This window comes from Ursus maritimus, unplaced genomic scaffold (genome assembly GCF_017311325.1).
Source record: "Ursus maritimus isolate PB19 unplaced genomic scaffold, ASM1731132v1 scaffold_31, whole genome shotgun sequence".
NCBI classification, from domain to species: Eukaryota; Metazoa; Chordata; class Mammalia; order Carnivora; family Ursidae; genus Ursus; species Ursus maritimus.
The window spans coordinates 6,607,820-6,627,913 of record NW_024425675.1 but is presented as its reverse complement, the minus strand read 5'-3'; the positions used below and the strand labels follow the sequence as shown (position 1 = coordinate 6,627,913).

Genomic DNA, 20,094 nt, shown 5'->3' with positions numbered 1-20,094 from the left:
ACACTCGGGTCCCCTCTTCCATAATGCTGGCACCTCATAGCAGAAGCTGTTCTCAGGGAAGAAGCTCTCTCCATGCTCAGAGGGGAAACAGATCACGCTCAAAAATAAGCTGAGCCCCCTTCCTAATCTTGGACGTAGTATCTGGGGGAAGCCAGCCTCCCCTTCACCTCCCTCAGCTGATAATCAGGCTAATTTCTTAAGGTCTAGCTCCAGTCCTTCCTATCCTTGTCCTGGACTCTCGGCTGATAAGCCAGGCCACAGCGATGGGCCCCCTCCCCGACCTCTGTGAACTGCTCTGGTCTTGAGCCAGAGCTAGCTGGACACTTCACTTCCTTTTGTTTTGTTTTATTTTGTTTATTTCTTTTCTTTTTTTCGTTTTCTTTTTTTGGCAGCTCCCATCATACCGCCTGAATTTGGAGCCCCTTGAGGACCACAACCTGGCACATCGAACACCTGGCCTGCCTTATACCTAGCACAGCTGAGAAAGGTCCTTGGGGATGACCCACCCATGACAACACAGCCATCTGTGACGCGGTTCCTGTGTCTTGAAAGAGGAGGCCAGTGACACAGGTTTATAAAGAGTCTGTCTCTCTCCAGAACACTGGCACTTGTGGGGCAAAGAAAACTTTTTATACATGAAGTGGTACTGCTTGGGGCTCGGAATGGGGAGCTGGGCCAAGTGAGGAAAAGGAAATGCTTCTTCTCTGCCTCACCTGTGGGTCGTGAAATTGTTCTTGTCACTCTTGTCTGTGGGGAGGGGAAGAACATCCATTGCCTGGCCAGCAGCTTTTCTCCAAAGGCTTCTGACTGGAAATGCAGGCCAAGGGGGCCCAAGCAGCAAGGTCTCAGCCTTCCTCAGCTGACTACCCCCAGGGCGAGTCAGGCCTGTTCCTCAGGCCTGTCAGACAGGGCTTTTGTTCCTTTAATAAATAGTGCAGTGAATCTCCCCCCCCTCCCCCCCCCGGCTGACATTTGTCAAGACAACATTTCATGAAAAGTCCCAGTTGAGAAGGAATGCTTGCTGGGCTCAAGCCACTTCTGAGAACAGGCAGCTGCACAAACCCCTGTGATCCAAAAGGATGTCAGAAGCCGGGCTTGGGAAAACAAGGTGCTGAGGGAGCCGGGGGAGGGGGGCAGTTCACAAGGTGGACCTGGCACTGAAGGGTGGTTAAGATGGGAATCCTGTTTGAGAATAAAGGAATCTAGGATGTTCCCATTACCGCTAGATTAAATTATTTTGGTTTGTTGGTGTGCAATGAGCCTGGCATGATGTTAGGTGACACTTGAAAGCAAAAAAAATACTGATCACTGCCAGAATAAGTACTTAAGAGGCAGGGCTCCTCTGGGCAGTCATAGGGTAGAGACAGATATGACCAAACATGGTCAAAAAAGGCTGGTGGAATTTGTGTGAAGTCTACAAGGATAGTATACTAAGTACAGGTGTGTGTGCGTGTAGGGGGTAGGGTATGTCTGGGGGTGCATCCCAGGACCAGGACACGGCCTGAAATGCACAAGAGAAAATACGCACTATGTTTAGGGGTAGCGGGTACTGTAAGAAAGTGTAGCCAGCTGGGGCAGAGGGGTGACTAGTAGCAGATAGGAGTAGAAAGGCAGAGTTTGTCAGTCATGTTGTGGGGTCCTGTATGACAAGCAAGGGAGTTTGGGTTTTCTCCCACAACTAAGGGAGAACCGCTGGGGGCTGTAGCACATGGAACGGAATGATGGGACAGGTGTTTTGGTGAGCTGGCCCAGCGTCTGAAGGCAGAGGGCTGCTGCCATGGTTCAGGCAGGATATTAGTCTGTACCGCTATCCCAGAGACTGGGTGTCCACTGCTCAGCAGAGGACAGAGAGAGCAGGTATTTTGGAGAAAGATCAATGTCCTAATGGCCCTTCCTGCCTGGACAATGTGTTTGTTTCCCTTTCCAGCCAACTTGACGCACCACCAAAGAATTTGAGAAGAGTTTTGAAAAAGCATTGTTTTAGTCTTACTGCTCTTTCATCCACAACCCCGTAGCTTCCCTACTATTCACCACATGAAGCTCGAACTCCTCAGCTTGCCTTCAAGACATATACCAGTGATTTTCACATTTTTTTTAAAGCAGCACGACCTTTTCTTCCAAGGTGACCTTAATGACCAAGAGGTAAAATGTCAAAAGCAGAGCATTTCTGCTCAACTCTGCACACAAGCCTAGCACATTCTCCCTCTCCAGGCAGCTGACCCCCATATGTTTTAGCCACCAGTCCTTTAGCCGTCCCACCCTGTCCCTATTGCCCCGACCATGGAGTCTCTCAGACCCCTCCAAGAAAACTCCAGGGCCTTGAGCACAGCTGGAGTCCATTTTCCTGCCAGGTCAACTTCAGTCTGCCTTTTCTCCCACTGTCCCTCATGCCCATTAGAGTGCTCAATCTCCTGCCCTAAACACACATACTGGACCTTGGCATTCCACTGCTGTCACTTGTCCTCACCCTGAAATGATGACTCTCGTAGCACCTTACGTGCTTCCAAACCTCGCCACACCCTGCTCATGCCTATGCTCTGCCATCATTTTCATCATCACCATCACCACCACCACCATCATCATAATCATCACCACCATCACCATCACCATCATCATCACCACCACCCATCACCACCATCACTGACATGATCACCATCATCATCACCACCATCAATATCATCACCATCACCACCATCATCATCATCATAATCATCACCACCATCACCATCACCATCATCATCACCACCGCCCATCACCACCATCACTGACATGATCCCATCATCATCACCACCATCAATATCATCACCATCACCACCACCACCATCATCATAATCATCACCACCATCACCATCACCATCATCATCACCACCACCCATCACCACCATCACTGACATGATCACCATCATCATCACCACCATCAATATCATCACCATCACCACCATCATCATCATCATAATCATCACCACCATCACCATCACTGTCATCATCACCACCACCCATCACCACCATCACTGACATGATCACCATCATCATCACCACCATCAATATCATCACCATCACCACCATCATCATCATCATAGTCATCACCAACATCACCATCACCGTCATCATCACCACCGCCCATCACCACCATCACTGACATGATCACCATCATCATCACCACCATCAATATCATCACCATTACCACCACCATCATCATCATAATCATCACCACCATCACCGTCATCATCACCACCGCCCATCACCACCATCACTGACATGATCACCATCATCATCACCACCATCAATATCATCACCATCACCACCATCATCATCATCATAATCATCACCACCATTACCATCACCGTCATCATCACCACCGCCCATCACCACCATCACTGACATGATCACCATCATCACCACCATCAATATCATCACCATCACCACCATCATCATCATAATCATCACCACCATCACCATCACCGTCATCATCACCACTGCCCATCACCACCATCACCATCACTGTCATCATCACCACTGCCCATCACCACCATCACTGACATGATCACCATCACCATCACCACCATCAATATCATCACCATCACCACCATCATCACTGCCGTTATCACCATCACCATCATCACCACTATCATTACCACCATCACTATTATCACTATCATCACTACCATCATCAACCAAAAGGTTTACTGAACACTTACTATACCTATTTAATAGAGATTTTCTCATTTCATCTTCACATCAACACACCCAGGTAGGAATTATTATTTCCCTCACTTTATAGACAGACCAAAACTAAAGCATAGAGTGATTAAGTAACGTTCTCAAGATCACCTGGCTAGGGAGCAGCTTAGCGGAGATTCCAACCCAGGCAGCCCAACACAAGAGCTCCCAAAACCAATAAGCACTCTACACAGCCTCCACAAACACATATATGTAGGCTGTGTGATGGATTAATTAGGTTGATGAGTGAGAGAATACAAGTAATAAAAGAGAAAATTCATCAATCATTCAGCAAGTATGTATTAAGTTCCCCCTATGAGCCAAGAACTAGGCCAGGGTCCAGTGAGATGGTGGAAAAGGTGAACATTACTTCTGCTCCCCTTGGAACTCAAAGTCTGGGGAAAGAAGTCAGAGATGACCATGAATTTTCCAGTGCGCGTCATTCAGAGGTGAACTGATAGTGCCACTGGGAGAAAACTCAGGAAGAGGAGTGAACTCAGAGGTAAGAATATGATTTTGGCAGGTGGTCTGCTGTGTTTCTGATGCCAGGGTAAAGCAAATTAACAAATGAAATTGTTCAGCAGGTGATGGAGATACCAGCTGGGATCTCAGAGAGAGAAAGTTGTGGGAGATGTGGACCTGGGAATTACATAAATAACATCAACAGCTAAAGACAGGAGCCTACAAGCCAAGATTCATATAGAGAAAATTAAGTCTAGAGACAGAAATTAAGCCTTGGAGAATGCTCCAGAGGATGGACACCTACTGAGAGAATAAATGGTCATAAGGTATCAAAGAGGCCAAGAACTGAGGTGTGAAGGAGAGGACAAGTGCCAAAGATCTCAGGTAGAGCAACAAAAAAGAACACGAGTTTTTTCCATTTCACCTTAAAGAAATTTCTGCTGATTTCTAAGAGCATGGTTTCAATAAAGGTGTGAGGACAAATCACACATTATAGGGGACTTGAGGGGGGGGAATGCATGATGAGGAAAAGGCAATAGCCATTTGCTAAAGCCACCTCACATTGAGAAGTTGGCATGAAAAGAGAATAGTAATGGTCAGTTAAAGGAATAAAATAGTGAACAAAATCAGTTTTATTAATGACGTGACCTGACCCCAAATATGAATAAGTTCAAATATGACAGCCACTGGATTTAAAATAGAACTCTTTAAAACCATGCCAACTAAAATGGAACCCCCAGAGTTGACCCACCCAAATCCCAGGAGCTCCTGCTCGAATGAATGGTGGTCTCTGCTCTCTGTTTTCTGTTTGGGATCATAACTGAGTTTAGTTCAGCAGATTCTTTCTTCCTTTTATAACAAAAATTTTAAAAAATAAAAGAAACAGTCTGGTTAATCCCCCAAATGTATTTATCCTTAGGGAAACATTTACATTCTTATGACCCCAAATGCTAAGCCAATAAAAGCAGCAGCAGAAACCATTATTCATTGTTATCGGCAAAAAAGCAGAAGGGAATGAAAGGCTCAAAGAATTTTGGTGTTTTGGGGGGAGAAAAATGACTTTTTTGTCTTTGTATTTTTATCTCCTCTGCCACCATAATTTAGATAGACAGAAAACAGGCCTGGCAACTGGCGATGTACATAGCTTATTTCCCAGAAGATGTAGAGAAAGATTGTTGGGACTTCTTTACAAAAGCATGGCAGACTCAGACCTGGGACCACGGGAGATCATGAGAGTGAACTATTTCTTATTGAAAGAAATGGCTAAATTCAACACCAGAGTGCACTGACTTGGGCAATCATGAAGATACAGTCATCCTAGAGCACTCATCACATACTGACCTCTGTTCCAGTTCAGGCCCAGACACTCAAGCAGTGGGCAAATCAGACATCATGAAATCGCAACAGCCTTGAGGAGAGGCAAAGGCAATTGAGGTCATTTGGGCAGAAAAGGAGGAAATGGAGAAAAGATACGGATCATATGAGTGGCTAGCAGCTCTTTCTATTAAGAACCAAACAAGAAGAAATGGTCTAAACTCCCACAAGAAGTCTTAGCTTGAGATAAGGAAAGACTTTCTCACCAACTGGTTTGTAAACATGAAGAATATTGCTAAGGGTCATTAAGATTACTCAGGTTCAAATCCCATCTCCTCCTACGTGACCTCAAGCAAGTTACTTAACATCTCTGTGCCTCGATTTCCTCCAATGGGAATTTAGTGGTACCTGCATCGTAGGGATCTCATGGGTTAGGGAACGACACATCAACACTACATGAGCCACCATTATCATCACTGTAATACCCAAGCGAGCTCAGATGGGAGGGAAATGTATTACTATTTTTCTAAAACTGAATTTAACGTCTATTTTAAGCCCTCATTTGGAGGAAAATGCATCTCTGGCAATTCAGGGTCACCTCCTTTGCTTGTGAGCAGGGAGGGCTGTCTTCTGTATGGTCAAGGTGCTGGGGGAGGGGGTCCTGGGGTCGTCGTCAGCCCACACTGGCATCCTCAGAGATCTGCTGTGGTCTCACGCCTCAGTCCACACGGGCAGCTACTACCCCTGAGGCCCGCTCTCTTTCAGCTACTCCGGTGATCTGCTTGGGGACAGATGGCCATGGGATCCTGGGAGGCTCTTCATATGATTCTAGACCCGAGGAGCCATTTCTATTAGGGGATCTAGTTACCTCCCCAGAGCGGGGCACAGGAGAAGTGAGACCTAGGATCTCTCTACCACCTGATTTCTCCACCATCTGACTTCTCCAAGAAAGACCTTTTATTCCCTTCCTTAGGTCTTAGCCCAGAGAGGGCAGGGTGTGGGACCTACCTTGTTTGAGACCCAAACCTCTATCTACACACCTCACTTCCCCTCTGAATCACTCTCCCCTATGGATTATAAGAATAAGTGGTGGACTAAAGCTTTGGTTTGTTCACAACGTTATCCCACTGTACTCTGGACATTAATCTTTCACTTCAGCCCCCAGTAGAAGGCTCCTGGTGCGGTCTTCTTGCTGCTTCTCTTAAATAACTTCCAACCATCTACATGGAAGGGCTATAAGAGAGACTCCTCCAAAGAGCAGCCACAGAGGAAGGCTTCCCTTTGTGCCCTTTCCAAGAGGCCATGTAGACGGTTGTGAAGTCAGCCACCTACTATTACGAAAGGGAACCTCAGGGCACTTACCACAGGCAAACAAGATGATGTATTATAGCCCCATCAGGCCAAGTGGTTCAAGTAATGCATGACCAGAAACATGACTTAATTCCATTCTATGTATGTATCTAAATAACGTACACAAAACACATATGGTGCAAGACAAAAATAAAGGGTGAAAATGGGGCAAAATGAAAATAGGATGAATTGGGAATTCAAGCCATATGCCTGGGAGTCTCAACTTACTATAGGACAGCCACAAAGAGGACCCACCTTCCCAGCACCCAGGGCGTGAATGTCCCCATTCCTGAAGTCCCCCCAGGGGCTCTCGGGGGGGGGGGCACACTGTACAATGGATAGAATTAAGCCTCAGTGATATCTGTACAGGAAATAATACAGTGAGCGTCCCAGGCTACTTCATACAGCCACCTGGCAATGCACCCAGAGTGTCTTGACAAAGGGAATTTCAGGGTGCCTGGGTGGCTCAGCTGGATTTTGGTTTTGGTTGGCTCAGGTCATGATCTCTGGTCATGAGACTGAGCCCCGTGTCAGGCTCTGTGCCCAGCGTGGAATCTGCTTTAATTTCTCTCTCCCTCTCCCTCTGTCCCTCCCATGCATGCTTGCTCTCTCTCTAAAATAAACAAATCTTTAAAAATATATATTTTTTTAAAAAGAAGCAAAAAACAAAGGGAATCTCAGTAAAAGTAATTCCACAGGGACCAGTGCTGTACAATTCACCCACACATCTCTCTGCTGTTTAAATAAATAATAAACAAGCTAAAAAAATTCAAAAATAATAAGCTAAATAAACCTAAGTCAAGTTCAATAGGCTTAAGTGAACAAACTGTGTATATTATTCAGGCAGCTCTTCCCATACTGTTCGTGCCGAGTATTTGCCAACACTAAGTAGAAATAGTGTGACCAACTATCCCATTGGCCTGGGACTAAGGGCTTTTGGTGTTAAAGCCAAGACAATTCCAGGCAAACTGGGATGGTTAGCCACCCTGGGTCAACATGACAATTCCTGCCTTTATACATGGATCTCAGCTCTCTCGTGTTGCTGATTAAGTGCAAACTTTAAAAGTCAGACAGTCTGAGGTGGGGTTGATGCCTTCTGAGAAGGGCTGAGTTGCTGACAGGAAGTAGCAGCTGCCAGACCTCCACAGAGAGGAGCTGAGGGAGCTGTGCAAGTGGGCTAGATCCTCCTCCAGAAGCATCATCTCTCCTGAAATGCACACACAGGTCAAGATGCTTCAATATTCCCAGCCTAGTGTTTTGTCCATTCTAGGTGCTCAATAAATACCGGTACTCAAATTGAATTGGGCTGACTAAGGGAGAAGATTTCTCAACCTCTTCCAGATCCTTTTGCTTCATCTTCCCTTGCACACTTCTCTGGGGCACACATCTCCCTTGCTAATCTATCCTCGATTCTACCCTCCAGTCAGGGTTGAGCTGTGTGTCCCGGCTGCAGGGCCCCTGGAGACAGAGAGACAGGTGCCTAATGGGTGCCCAGTGCTCTTCTGGGCTACCTGGAGACTGACCTAACACCTTCCCTGGTCCCTACTCCAAGAAATTTTCTCAGTGGATATCCCTTTCCCCCAGTCTCTGGGCTGTTTCTTTGCAAACATTTTCACCTCCCCCTGCTTCTCAGGCACCCCAAAGACCCAGGATGTTGGGGTTATAGCACTGAGGTGTCAGACAGGAAAAAAACACAATTCTTGCCCATGAGGGTTTTCTGGTCTAGTTGATCAGAGCAATAAGTAAATAACTAAATGAGTCTTCTTGACTTTCTTTTGGAGATTTGGAAATAATTAGCAATTAAAACAAAACAAAACCAACCACAACAATAAAAAAGAAAACAAAACCCCCCCAGAACTGAACTCTCATGCCAAAATTAAACCAAAATAATTTAGTCTTCTGAAAATGATCTCAAACTCCCTTCCTCTAATGATACCTCTTCCCTGGCTCTTCCCTTCCACTCTCTGGAAAAGAAAAAAAAATCAAATAAGTGGATTCTCTAACTCTTGATGTATTTATTCCGTACCTATAGATCGGTTACTCATCTCTTCAGGGCCTGAGTTCTTTCATCAATAATATAACTAATAACAATAACAACTATTAGAACAGTGCTAGTGATGTGCCAGGCACTGCTCTAAGTACTCTGCTTATATTAACTTACTTTAACTTCCTTAACCTTCACAGTAATATTGTGAGGTACATGCTCTCATGATCGTCATTTTACAGATGAGAAAACTAGGACATAGAGAATTTAAATAACTTGCCCAAGGTGATATAACTGGTAAGTAAGAGGACTGGGATTCAGTGCAGACTGACTTCAGAATGCATGCACTAATCATTACACCACAGTGCATGAAGAAATAGATGGGGGATGGAGGATAGATCATGGATGGCAGATGGATGGATGGTGGATGGTAGATGGACGGATGATGGACGGATGGTGGATGGATGATGGATGGTAGATGGATGGATGATGGATGGATGGTGGATGGATAGTGGATGGTAGATGGACGGATGATGGATGGATGGTGGATGGATGGTGGATGGTAGATGGATGGATGATGGATGGATGGTGGATGGTAGATGGACGGATGATGGATGGATGGTGGATGGATGGTGGATGGTAGATGGACGGATGATGGATGGATGGTGGATGGATGGTGGATGGTAGATGGATGGATGCATGGAGGAAGGGAGGGAGGGGCAGATGGTGGATGGAGGAATGGGTGGTGGATGGTCAGATGAAGGCACTAGGCCAGCCATTGCTCAGATACCTCTCTTAGGTATATATGATGTCAATATTTAAAATTTGTGCTCTGAACATAAAGTGTAGTTTTTAACATTCTTCTCTTTCAAAATGAAGTGGAGGAGTGCCCATTAGGAGGATTACCACCTCTGAGCTGTGTAAGAGCTCAGCCTCTAGTGTATTACACCTTCCTTGGAAAAGAAACGTCTCCTGCCAATACTCATTTAAATCTCTGTGGAATTGAAGCAAAGAAGTTATGTTTTTCCAAAATGAATTAATCTCAGAAGAGTTCCTTGAGAATCTTGGATATGAAATGTTCCTTTAGAGCCAAGACTAACACGCCTCACATAAAAGTGAAAAGAATATTTCCAGTTACCAACCCCCCGCCCCGCAAACATAGATTACTGACTCCAGTCAACAAGAGCTTATCTTAAACCTCCAAAGAATTAGATGAGCTCTCCTTAAATATTACTCTCGAATTAAGAGACCAGTTTGAGGTTAGCCAGATCTGTGGCTTTGGCTTAGCAGTCACCAAACCTCGGTAACAGGCCTGTTTTTCCATCCCTACGATATTAATCTTTTGACCACCAAAATTTTTCTTTAATAAAAGCAGTTTGTGTACCTTACTCTTAGCAGACTCCTAGAGACTGATTAGATAAGAAAGGAAGGAAAACACTGTAGATGTATAGAATTGAGTAAGACTGAGTGCTTACTCTGCCCCAGAATAGCTCACATGCCACGAAAACCATTATCTTTGGAAAACTTAACCTTGGTAGATTTTCAAAGATGTATAAATTTGCCTTTTTCTGATTTTGTTTAAGACATAATAATTAAGTTTTATTTTCATTTTAATTGTTCAATGGATACATCTCATTAATGTCATCAGTATTTTTCATTGGTCTGAAATTCAACTGTGCCTATGTGAATTTAGTTTTTGCACTCCATTTCAGCTAGCTCATGTTCTGAAGAATTCTGCAAGGTGAACAGCACTGGGGAGAAGACTGGCATATTACTTGGGCTCTGTTATTCAGAGCCACAAAACCCACCATGAATCACTGGACATTTCTCAGCATCAGTTGTCCGACCAGCAGCACAGAGAGAATGCTATTCAGTCTACTATCCAGGTATGGTAAAGAATGTATCATCATCAAAGCTGGTGGCAAAGTGTACTGATTGATACAGTTAAGTAACAAACAAGGGGAGGCATTCTGTGAAGCAGAAGAAATCATGATAAAATAACACTTGCATCATTATATTAACATGACTTTGAATCTACAGGGCGGGTTGTAACCAAGCGTCATGTACCACACAAAGACAAATTCCTCTGAAGATACCAGTGAGGCAAACAGCAAAATAATTTACCATCATATATAGATAATACATATATAGATAATAATATAGATAATACATATATAGATAAAACACAGTTTCTGTTACTGGTAATGGTGTAGCCTACATGGCCTACATTTAGGTCTTTTGGTTTTATCATTAAAACACTATTTAAAAAACTTACCATTACTCTTAGAATGGGTAAAAGAGGGAGCAGGTTGGGCATCATGGTATTATCAGGGGGAGGAGGCACTGTTAGGGGGCCATCGATGGTCTTTTCTCAATTTCAGTTCTTTAGGAAAGATGCGGGGGAATTTATGAGGATGAACGAGCTGGGATTTCTGGTAGTTGTTGTTTCTAAGAGAGTTTAGAGCACCAAAGAATCCATAAGCTTTAATTGCACCCATCTTCTTCCTCCTTGTAAATAAAATTCTCCCCAGAGATGGCTGTATAAAATGCCAGGAGCAAGTACGTTCTAGAGCCATTAGATTTGCTTCCCTAGTACTACATCAGATTCTGCAGCCTGGCCCTCTAAAGACTCTTCCCAGAGTCCTAAGCACTAGTTAGGGGCTCAAATACCAGCCAGATGAGCCCTGACCTCAGAAACCTCTGGGACTCTAAAGATGCTTTGTCCATGTCCTAATGGCCAAAAGAGACGCCCTCGTTCTCCTTCACAACCTCTTATCACTTAAGTAGTGTCTATTAATAGCTCTTCCCAGTGAGCCTTGAATGGGCCCAGCCCACTCATTTCCAGTGTCTCCTGCTCCAGCTAAGAGAAGGAAGGGTTTAGGAATCATAACACATGTGGAAGGCTGAAGGAGCAAGAAAAAAAAGTCTTAGAGGGGACAAGATCACTGATTTCAGACACTTAAGGACATTTTTATAAAAAAAAGGAACTATATTTATTTGGCATGACATCAGAGAGAGCTGAGACCAAGGAGTGGAAGTTATATGGAGGCAGACTGCTGGCTCAGTATCATGAGGAACAACCTTTAGCGTCAGATGGACTGCATTGTGGGTAGAGAGCTCCTTAGCCCTGAAAGTACGCAAGCGGAGGTGCTCTGACCATGTATTGAGAGGAGGGTCTAGCACTGAATAGAAATGTGGTCTACGGGCTAGACTCAAAGACTCTGAGGCCCTTTCCAATGGAGATACCAGGATTCCAACTTCATTAGTGAGTTTTCTCAGACCTGGAAATTCCCCCATCATTTTTCTCAGGCCAGACCTCCCCCTTCAATCTTTGCAAAAAGCCTGGAGTCAGAAGAGTTCACATTCTCCAGATGTCATTCTCCCCACCCAGTTGAAAAGGTGACTACGACAGACAGCCACCTGCAAAATGGGGTTCTTATTACTGTCCCTGCGGGCAGAAGCAGGAAGCTAGTAAATGAATTTAGCATTCCCTCGTTTGCTCAGAAGCAACCTTTCTTCTTGCAAAACAAAGGAATTTGTCGAGTTCATCCCATCCTTCTCCGGAGTTCACAGAGACTAAAACAGGGCCTGGGATACAGTAGGTATTCACTAAACCTTTCCTCAAAGAATGCATAAATACGTTTGAAAAGCAAGCGAAAACAGTGTACAATGCTTGACCCTGCAGTTAAATATCTTAGCCATTCCAGACTCATCTCTAAGACAGGGGCGAATACACTGATGGCACCTTGCTTGTGGGTTGCCCTAAGAATTAGAGGGTGCACTGAAGTGGTAATGTGCTTAGCAGAGTATCTGACACATAACCAAGGTTGAAGAAATGCTAGCTCTCTTCACTGCTGTTATTTTGTTATTATTACTGTTATTTTAAATAATACCATCTGGGAGGGGGTGGGGAAGACAAAAAGGTATTTAATATTAGAACAGAACTTCTTTCCCATTACCTCTTATATCACATCCTATCACTCCAGCTGGAGCTGGCAAACTATTTCCTGCTGATTTTAAGAAGGCAAATCTAGGACTTCAGTTAGCAAAAGGGATGCATTTCCTTGCTTTCGAGTTGGATTCCTTAGAGCACCTGGGACTGATGCTCACTGGTAATTAGAGATTGTCGATGGGGAATTACCCAAGGACATGAGCCTTGGGCTTCAAAGGGGTCTGGGGTAGTCTAAGAAGACTTTATATAGTGAATACTTGCTGAAAAGTGTCGTAAAAAATGAGTGTGATTTAAATTTTCAAAGTACTTATCAACAATGAGACAATTTGTGAAAAACAAAACACGTGTTTTTAAAAATCTTGTCAATTCTAGCTGTGAGCCCTGCCAGTCACCCCGGGTGGGGCTTGGCCCACTGTGCCTGTGTCTCTCTTCTATGGGTGCTTTGTCTGTTGGACCCCGAATGAGGAGGAGAATGGAAACGTGAGGAAAGCACGAGGTCTTCCCCGATGAGTAGTCAGCACACAGATTTAGAATCTGCAGTGACATCTTTCTTTTGTGCTATCATTCCAGTGAAGGACCCTTCCTTTATAAGCAGCAAAACTCCTCAAGCATTCTGCCGAATGAAGACATAGTACAGAGGCAGATGATTTATTTATCATTTAAAAAAATTACAAAGGCCTAAAGAGATTTTATTATTTCTCAGTAGCCACAAATTATTCATCTGCTAAGTGGCGTGAGGGCCAATAATCCAGGCTCCTAATTAACCATGAAACCGTATGCCCCGGCAAGTAAACCTCAAAAATTATCTAGTTACACCAATGAATATAAGCACTATAAAAGTACTGGATAAAAGCTCCAGGACAACCTGGATATGACTTATTAGCAAGTTATAAATCAAGCCCTTTCTAAATAGGCAAGTAATAACAGGCCTTTCAAACACCTTTCCAACATAACTAATTCCACCAGGTCCTGCTATAGCATAATTGCAATCAGCAAATGCAGCCTGCACTCCCTGCCTTATGAATTCAAGATGGCACGTGGATAGTGACTGTCAGAAAAGATTTCTAGAAAAGTAAACTGTGTTCCTCTCATTCGTCAGAGGAAACTGAAGCATGAATATAAGTAATGTGCTTAGTTTTAGACTATTTACATAATTAAAACCATATCCTAGAAGAGATCTTGTAGAATTACCTTTTATTAAGTGTAGGTAGTCATGACACTATTGTCCTAAAACCGGAAGCTGTCTTTTTTTTTAATCTGAACTTCCTGAGTGCTTCTCAAAAGTAACCACTACAATGTTCCCCAATTGATGTGAGTTTAATCTAAATTCTATGATGAAGAAGCTCATTGTAATTTAATCAACCTTTGCCTCTTTATTTGTCCAACGTGATGGCCATCTGACATCTTTGTTTCCTTCTTCTAGACCTTGGCCAGGATGCCAGCCATTGTTAAAATAGAACAGCACATTCATACCTAATTTCAGTGACTGGTTGTCATCAGATAATCACGTAGTCCGTTATTGCACAAACAAAATTCTAGTGTAACTAGTAAGCAATTATTAATTAAATGGAGTGCGACGGGATGCTTAAAGTGACCCCAAGATTAAACTCTCATTTGGAGTTTGTTTGATGACTAAGGACCACTATCACCAATTTGAAGATATTACAACAAAACTCTGCTGCTGACAAAAATATTAACCATAAATGATGAAACGTTTTCAGCTGGGACAAGAACATCTGGAGCCCATTAAAACTGGAAAATTTTCCCTCTAAATCCTGATTGCCAAAGTTAGACTCAACCACCCAGAAACTGTGGCCCTCATGCTAACTCAATGTTTATGTTTCATTACAAATGATTTCAAGGATTTATATCTTGCTCTATATGGCCCAGCTCCCATGATTACAGCCTCAAATCTCACCAGGCATGTCCTTGTGCACAGCAACGTTCCTCATCTCTCGGGTTTGGAAAGAGGAGCTTCCTGGGGAACAATTCCAGGTTCCTTTTTCACAGCTAGAGGCCCAGCAGGAGTCTGAAGAGCACACCATCCTGAGATAAATAAGGAGAAGAAAACAAGGCTTCAAGATCCAACATATTAATATTAAATTTTAAAAAATGCTGTGCCAGGATTTGCTTCTAAATATATAATAAATATATATAAATATAATAAATGTGTAATATGTTATAAATATATAATTATATTAAATATATAATGTATATTAAAAATATAAAAATAAACATAATAAATACGCAATAAAAATAACTAATGGAAGTTATGTAATTTTAGCGATGTATTAGTTTTCTATTGTTATCAAAACAAATCTCCACAAATTTAGTGGCTTAAAACAATACAAATGTATGATTTGCATTCTCTAAGTTCGAGCCCAGCACGGGTCTCACTAGGCTAAACTCAAGGTGTTTGCAGGGCTGCATTCCTTTCTGGAGACTCCAGGAGATAATCCAGGTCTTTGCCGCTCCCAGTTTCTAGAGGCTGCTCACACTCCCAGGCTTGTGGCCCCTTCTTTCATCTTAGAGGTCAGCAAGGTTGCACCTCTCTGACCCTGCTCCACAAGCACAGTCTCCCTTGATTAATTTGGGCCTATCCAAATACTCTAGAAAAATCTCCCTAACTCAAGATCCTCAACTTAATCACACATGCATAACCCTTTGGCCATAGAAGGTAACATATACCGGGTTCCATGGATCAGGATGTGGACATCTTTGGGGTGGGGCATGATTCTGCCTTGCATAATCTATTTGCAGACTCCTGAGAGTAAAGAAGTTTGAAATCAAAATTTCATCAATCTCTTCCCTCCTTATCATTCCTTTCAGAACTGAATCTTACCCTAGGAAATAGGAAACAAGTTTTCAATGCAAAATGCCTTAAACATAGAATAATCCCACAAGTTTCACTAGTCCACAGTGAATTTTTTGGCTGAAAGTTTTCCAAAATTTTCAGAGACGATTTCAATTTTAGTGGTAAACATGAAATCTCTTTAGTTTTACTGTTGTCTATCTATATAAGACACCCAACAATGGTTCTTTTGAAATGCTAAAATATTCACTGAAAGCATAAACTGTCATGTCCCAGAATGTATGGAAGGGTGCCTGTGGTTGGTAAAGTGGTTTCTTAACACATCCTTCACCCTGAATTTACTCCTGGCGTGGACTTCTGCGCATGGCAGGGCATACAGCAGCCTCAGCCGTGCATGTGTTCACAGAGGTCAGTCCTTTTCTCAGGCCTATGTTTCCTACCTGCGCCTGACAAATGCCTAAGTTGAAGCCAGCACCCAGCAGGTTAGCTCTTCCTGCTGCTTTCCAATGCACACTACCATTGTGACTTGATGCTTGGCAGAGGGTATTTCTGCTACCCTGAGAACTGTGGGTTTGCTCCTATTTTTTAACAGTGGGATCCTGAATCATTGTTAGAAACAGCCTGAGCAGTATTAGTAAGTGTGCAGAAATGGCGTGATGTGCCATTTTGTGTCTTCGAGGAGTGGTTCTTTTTGGCAAGAACATGCATTTAGGGGCACTGACCCATGTTCTTGTAAAGGTAAAGGCACTGACTGGATTCTAGGCCCTGTGCTAAGAGCCTTAAGAGCATTCACTCATTTCACTTTACAAAACCCTGTACAATGGACTCTCGCAATCACCCCATTTTACAAACAATGGAAGCAAGACTTGAAGTGACTTGCCCAATCTCACAGAGCTGATGAGTGATCTGGCTGGGCAAAGTCAGGACTGGATAAGGAAAATGAGGTGCTCACCTTGGGTGCAAAATGTAAAGGGGAGCCCCAAAACTCAGTAATCAAGGCGAAGAACAGGTTAATGGAATATTTTAGAAAATCAAAATTAATGAAAAAATCCTTGATGAAAAAATACTGAAATTCTAAATAAAGACAAGATTTGAACCTCTATTTGTAGGACTCAGCCTTACTTGCCTGATCCTGATCCCAGCCCCGTGAGATCCTGTCCCTGCCCTGGCTGGGATTTGAACCCAAGACTGGCTAAGTTCACAGCCTGTGCTCTGACCCACTTCTCTGGGGCACTCATCTGCCTCCTTTGCTAGCAGGGAGGTAACGATGCTGACAACCTGAGCTAAGTCTCACTCCACCCAACCTTGGGAAAGTCATTTCCAGAATGGACTGAGAAGGGCATCTGTGATGGCGAGAAATCATGTGTAATGGCCCCCAATCCTTGCCATCAGCCAAGGTGACTCTTGATAGAAGTCCTAGTTTAGGAAAGGAGCATTTCCCTGAGCAAATCAACATCAAGCAAGCTCTGAGCAAATTTTCTTTAGTTAGGGAAAGTGCCGTGACTCAGTTCAGATGGATGGAGGGTCCCCTGGCAACTGACTGTTCCCAAGTGACCTCTACCCTCTCTTCCTCCCAGCCCACTCCCTTTAGGTGCCACTGTGGGCTAGGGGCCTCCACTCCTCCTAGAATAGAAATTCCTTTGCCCAAGTCAATTGGAAAGCGATCCTCCTTGTTAACTTCTCAGACTTCTGCAATGTGAACAGCTGCCAAACACTGCCCACTGCTCCCAGGCCCATCGGTCCAGGACAGGGAAGCAGCTTCTGTGGCTCAAACACTCGAACCAAATTCTGCCAGGGAGGGTGTAGTGAACACACTCCATGAAACTGTCATTTCCTCTGCCTTGTTCTCCTTTCCAGCCACATCTGAACTTAACAGCATATTTATTCTTACAGCATCTCCTTGTGTACCTCCGATAAAACTTTAGGCTTTAATTCTAGTGTCCAAGCTTTAAAAAATAGTGTTACTTTCTTTAAATGCCATCAGGAAATAGGGCAGGGCACTTTGCTCTGACATGAATCCACAGGAATGTCTGTTCACTCTCTGAGCTCCCTCTGAGCTCCAGAAGCACTGCTCTACTTCCCCGCTGAGCGCTCTGTTGGACACCTGTGTTCTTAAAGGGACAGTGCAGCTATTAAAAAAAAAACAACAACAAACTTTGCTCTTTCTTCCAAAAGCCACAGCCATGATTTTCTCTACATTTTCTTCTGCTAGGAGTGTTAACAAATACATTCTTCATCTATTCATTCAACAAATACTTGTTTACCAAGGGCCAGGTTCCATGCTATCTTGTAGATTTTCCTTATAGCAGCTCCCTTTCTCCGAGAGTCTAGCAGATATTATTCCTTTTTTTTTCTTTTAAGATTTCATTTATTTATTTGACACAGAGAGAGAGAGAGAGAGCCGGCGAGAGAGGGAACATAAACAGGGGGAGTGGGAGAGGAAGAATGGGAGCCCCATGCAGGGCTTGATCCTAGGACCCTGGGATCAGGCTCTGAGCCGAACCCCGAGCCTAAGGCAGACACTTAATGACTGAGCCACCCAGGCACCCCTAGCGGATATTCTTCTAAACACTCATTGGACCTTAGATACTGACTTTAGCCAAGGGGTATGTGGATAGTTAAAAAAAGAGAAAGAATGTCCTAGTCTGTCCTAAAGACAGCTGAGTTGAACAACAACAAAATAGGAGAATGTTCTTTTCTGAAAACAGCTCAACAGTTGTTCCAGTGAATACTAGCTAGCTAAGTTTGCCATGAAAAATAATGCATGAAAGGTAAGTAAGCCATCGAGGCACACGCATTTCTAGATCGCATTTTAACCTACCACTTTCTACAGACTACTTTGTTATTGTTTCCAATTAAACAATAACAATACTCAAAACCAAAAATTTGGAAAACCCAAAAGAGCATTAAAAAAGTCAGTCATATTATATGTCAATTATATCTCAATAAAGCTGGGGGGGGGACTCAGAAGCCAAACATCCAAGGTAACAACTCCTGACATAATATGTTTGAAACTAAACTCAATATTTTTCCCTATGCATATGAAAAACACATGTATTATAGCCAAAAACTGACATATGCTTCCTACTGGAGTATTTCCTGCACTGGTTAACATGAACCTAAATAGAAACTGAATGGTTGCACCCTGTCCTATGAATACACTGTAGCTTTCTCAAGCAGAATTGGACACCTAGGCTGTCTCCAAAATTTGCTGTCATAAATAATGTTTTAAGGAACTTCCACATCCAATTCTTTGCAGACATCTCTTAATTCCTCTTGGGGTAAAGTCCTAGAAATTGAAATGCTGGATGAAGGAATACACAGTTTTTAAAGCTTTTGATAATATAGTAACAAATTGTCCTTAAAAAAACATGCTAATCAACAGCTCCACACTGTGTAAAATTGCCAGGGAAACTTAGCTATCACAGAAGGGATCTTGGTTAAGAATGAGGCAATTGTTTGGGCAGAAGACAAGAATAGACATTTCTCCAAAGAAGACATACAAATGGCTAACAGACACATGAAAAATGCTCAACATCACTCGGCATCAGGGAAATACAAATCAAAACCACAATGAGATACCATCTCACACCAGACAGAATAGCTAAAATTAACAACTCAGGAAACAACAGATATGGGCAAGGATGTGGAAAAAGGGGAACCCTCTTACACTGTTGGTGGGAATGCAAACTGGTGCAGCCACTCTGGAAAATAGTATGGAGGTTCCTCAAAAAGTTAAAAATAGAACTACCCTATGACCCAGCAATTACACTACTAGGTATTTATCCAAAGGATATAAACATACTGATTCGAAGGGGCACATGCACTTCAATGTTTATAGCAGCAATGTCCACAATAGCAAAAAATATGGAAAGAGCCAGATGGATAAAGAAGATGTGGTACACACACACACACACACACACACACACACACACACACAGGAATATTACTCAGCCATCAAAAAGAATGAACTCCTGCCATTTGCAATGATGTGGATGGAACTAGAAGGTATTATGCTAAGCAAAATAAGTCAGAGAAAGACAAATACAACATGATTTCACTCATTTGTGGAATTTGAGAAACAAAACAGATGAACACACAGGAAGGGAAGGAAAAATAAAATAAGATGAAAAAGGGAGGCAAACCATAAGAGATTCTTACTATAGGAAACAAACTGAGGGTTTCTGGCAGGAAGGTGGGTGAGGGATGGGGTAACTGGGTGATGGGCATTAAGGAGGGCACTTGATGCAATGAGCACTGGGTGTTATATGCAACTGATGACCTGCTAAATTCTACCCCAGAAACTAATAATACAACATATGTTAACTAAACTGAATTGAATGAAAATAATTTAAAGAAAGAATGTGGCAATTTTTTTTTCAGAGAGTGTCAGAAATTTAGCATTGGAAAGGATTATTGCGGAAGGTCATTCAATCTTTAACCTTAACAGTTACACACTAGCATCATCTGGTGAGCTTCTAAAAACTGCCAATATTGGGC

General features: G+C 43.1%; 1 long non-coding RNA gene across 1 annotated transcript; it reads left to right on the top strand.

Annotated features, from left to right (window-relative positions):
• Positions 1–1,057: 1,057 nt before the first annotated feature.
• LOC103656499 lies at positions 1,058–14,702 on the top strand. The gene is made up of 5 exons (XR_566634.2): positions 1,058–1,108; positions 1,928–2,142; positions 4,154–4,222; positions 10,543–10,716; positions 14,206–14,702. It is a non-coding gene; the product is annotated as an uncharacterized LOC103656499 (long non-coding RNA).
• The last annotated feature ends 5,392 nt before the right edge of the window (positions 14,703–20,094 follow it).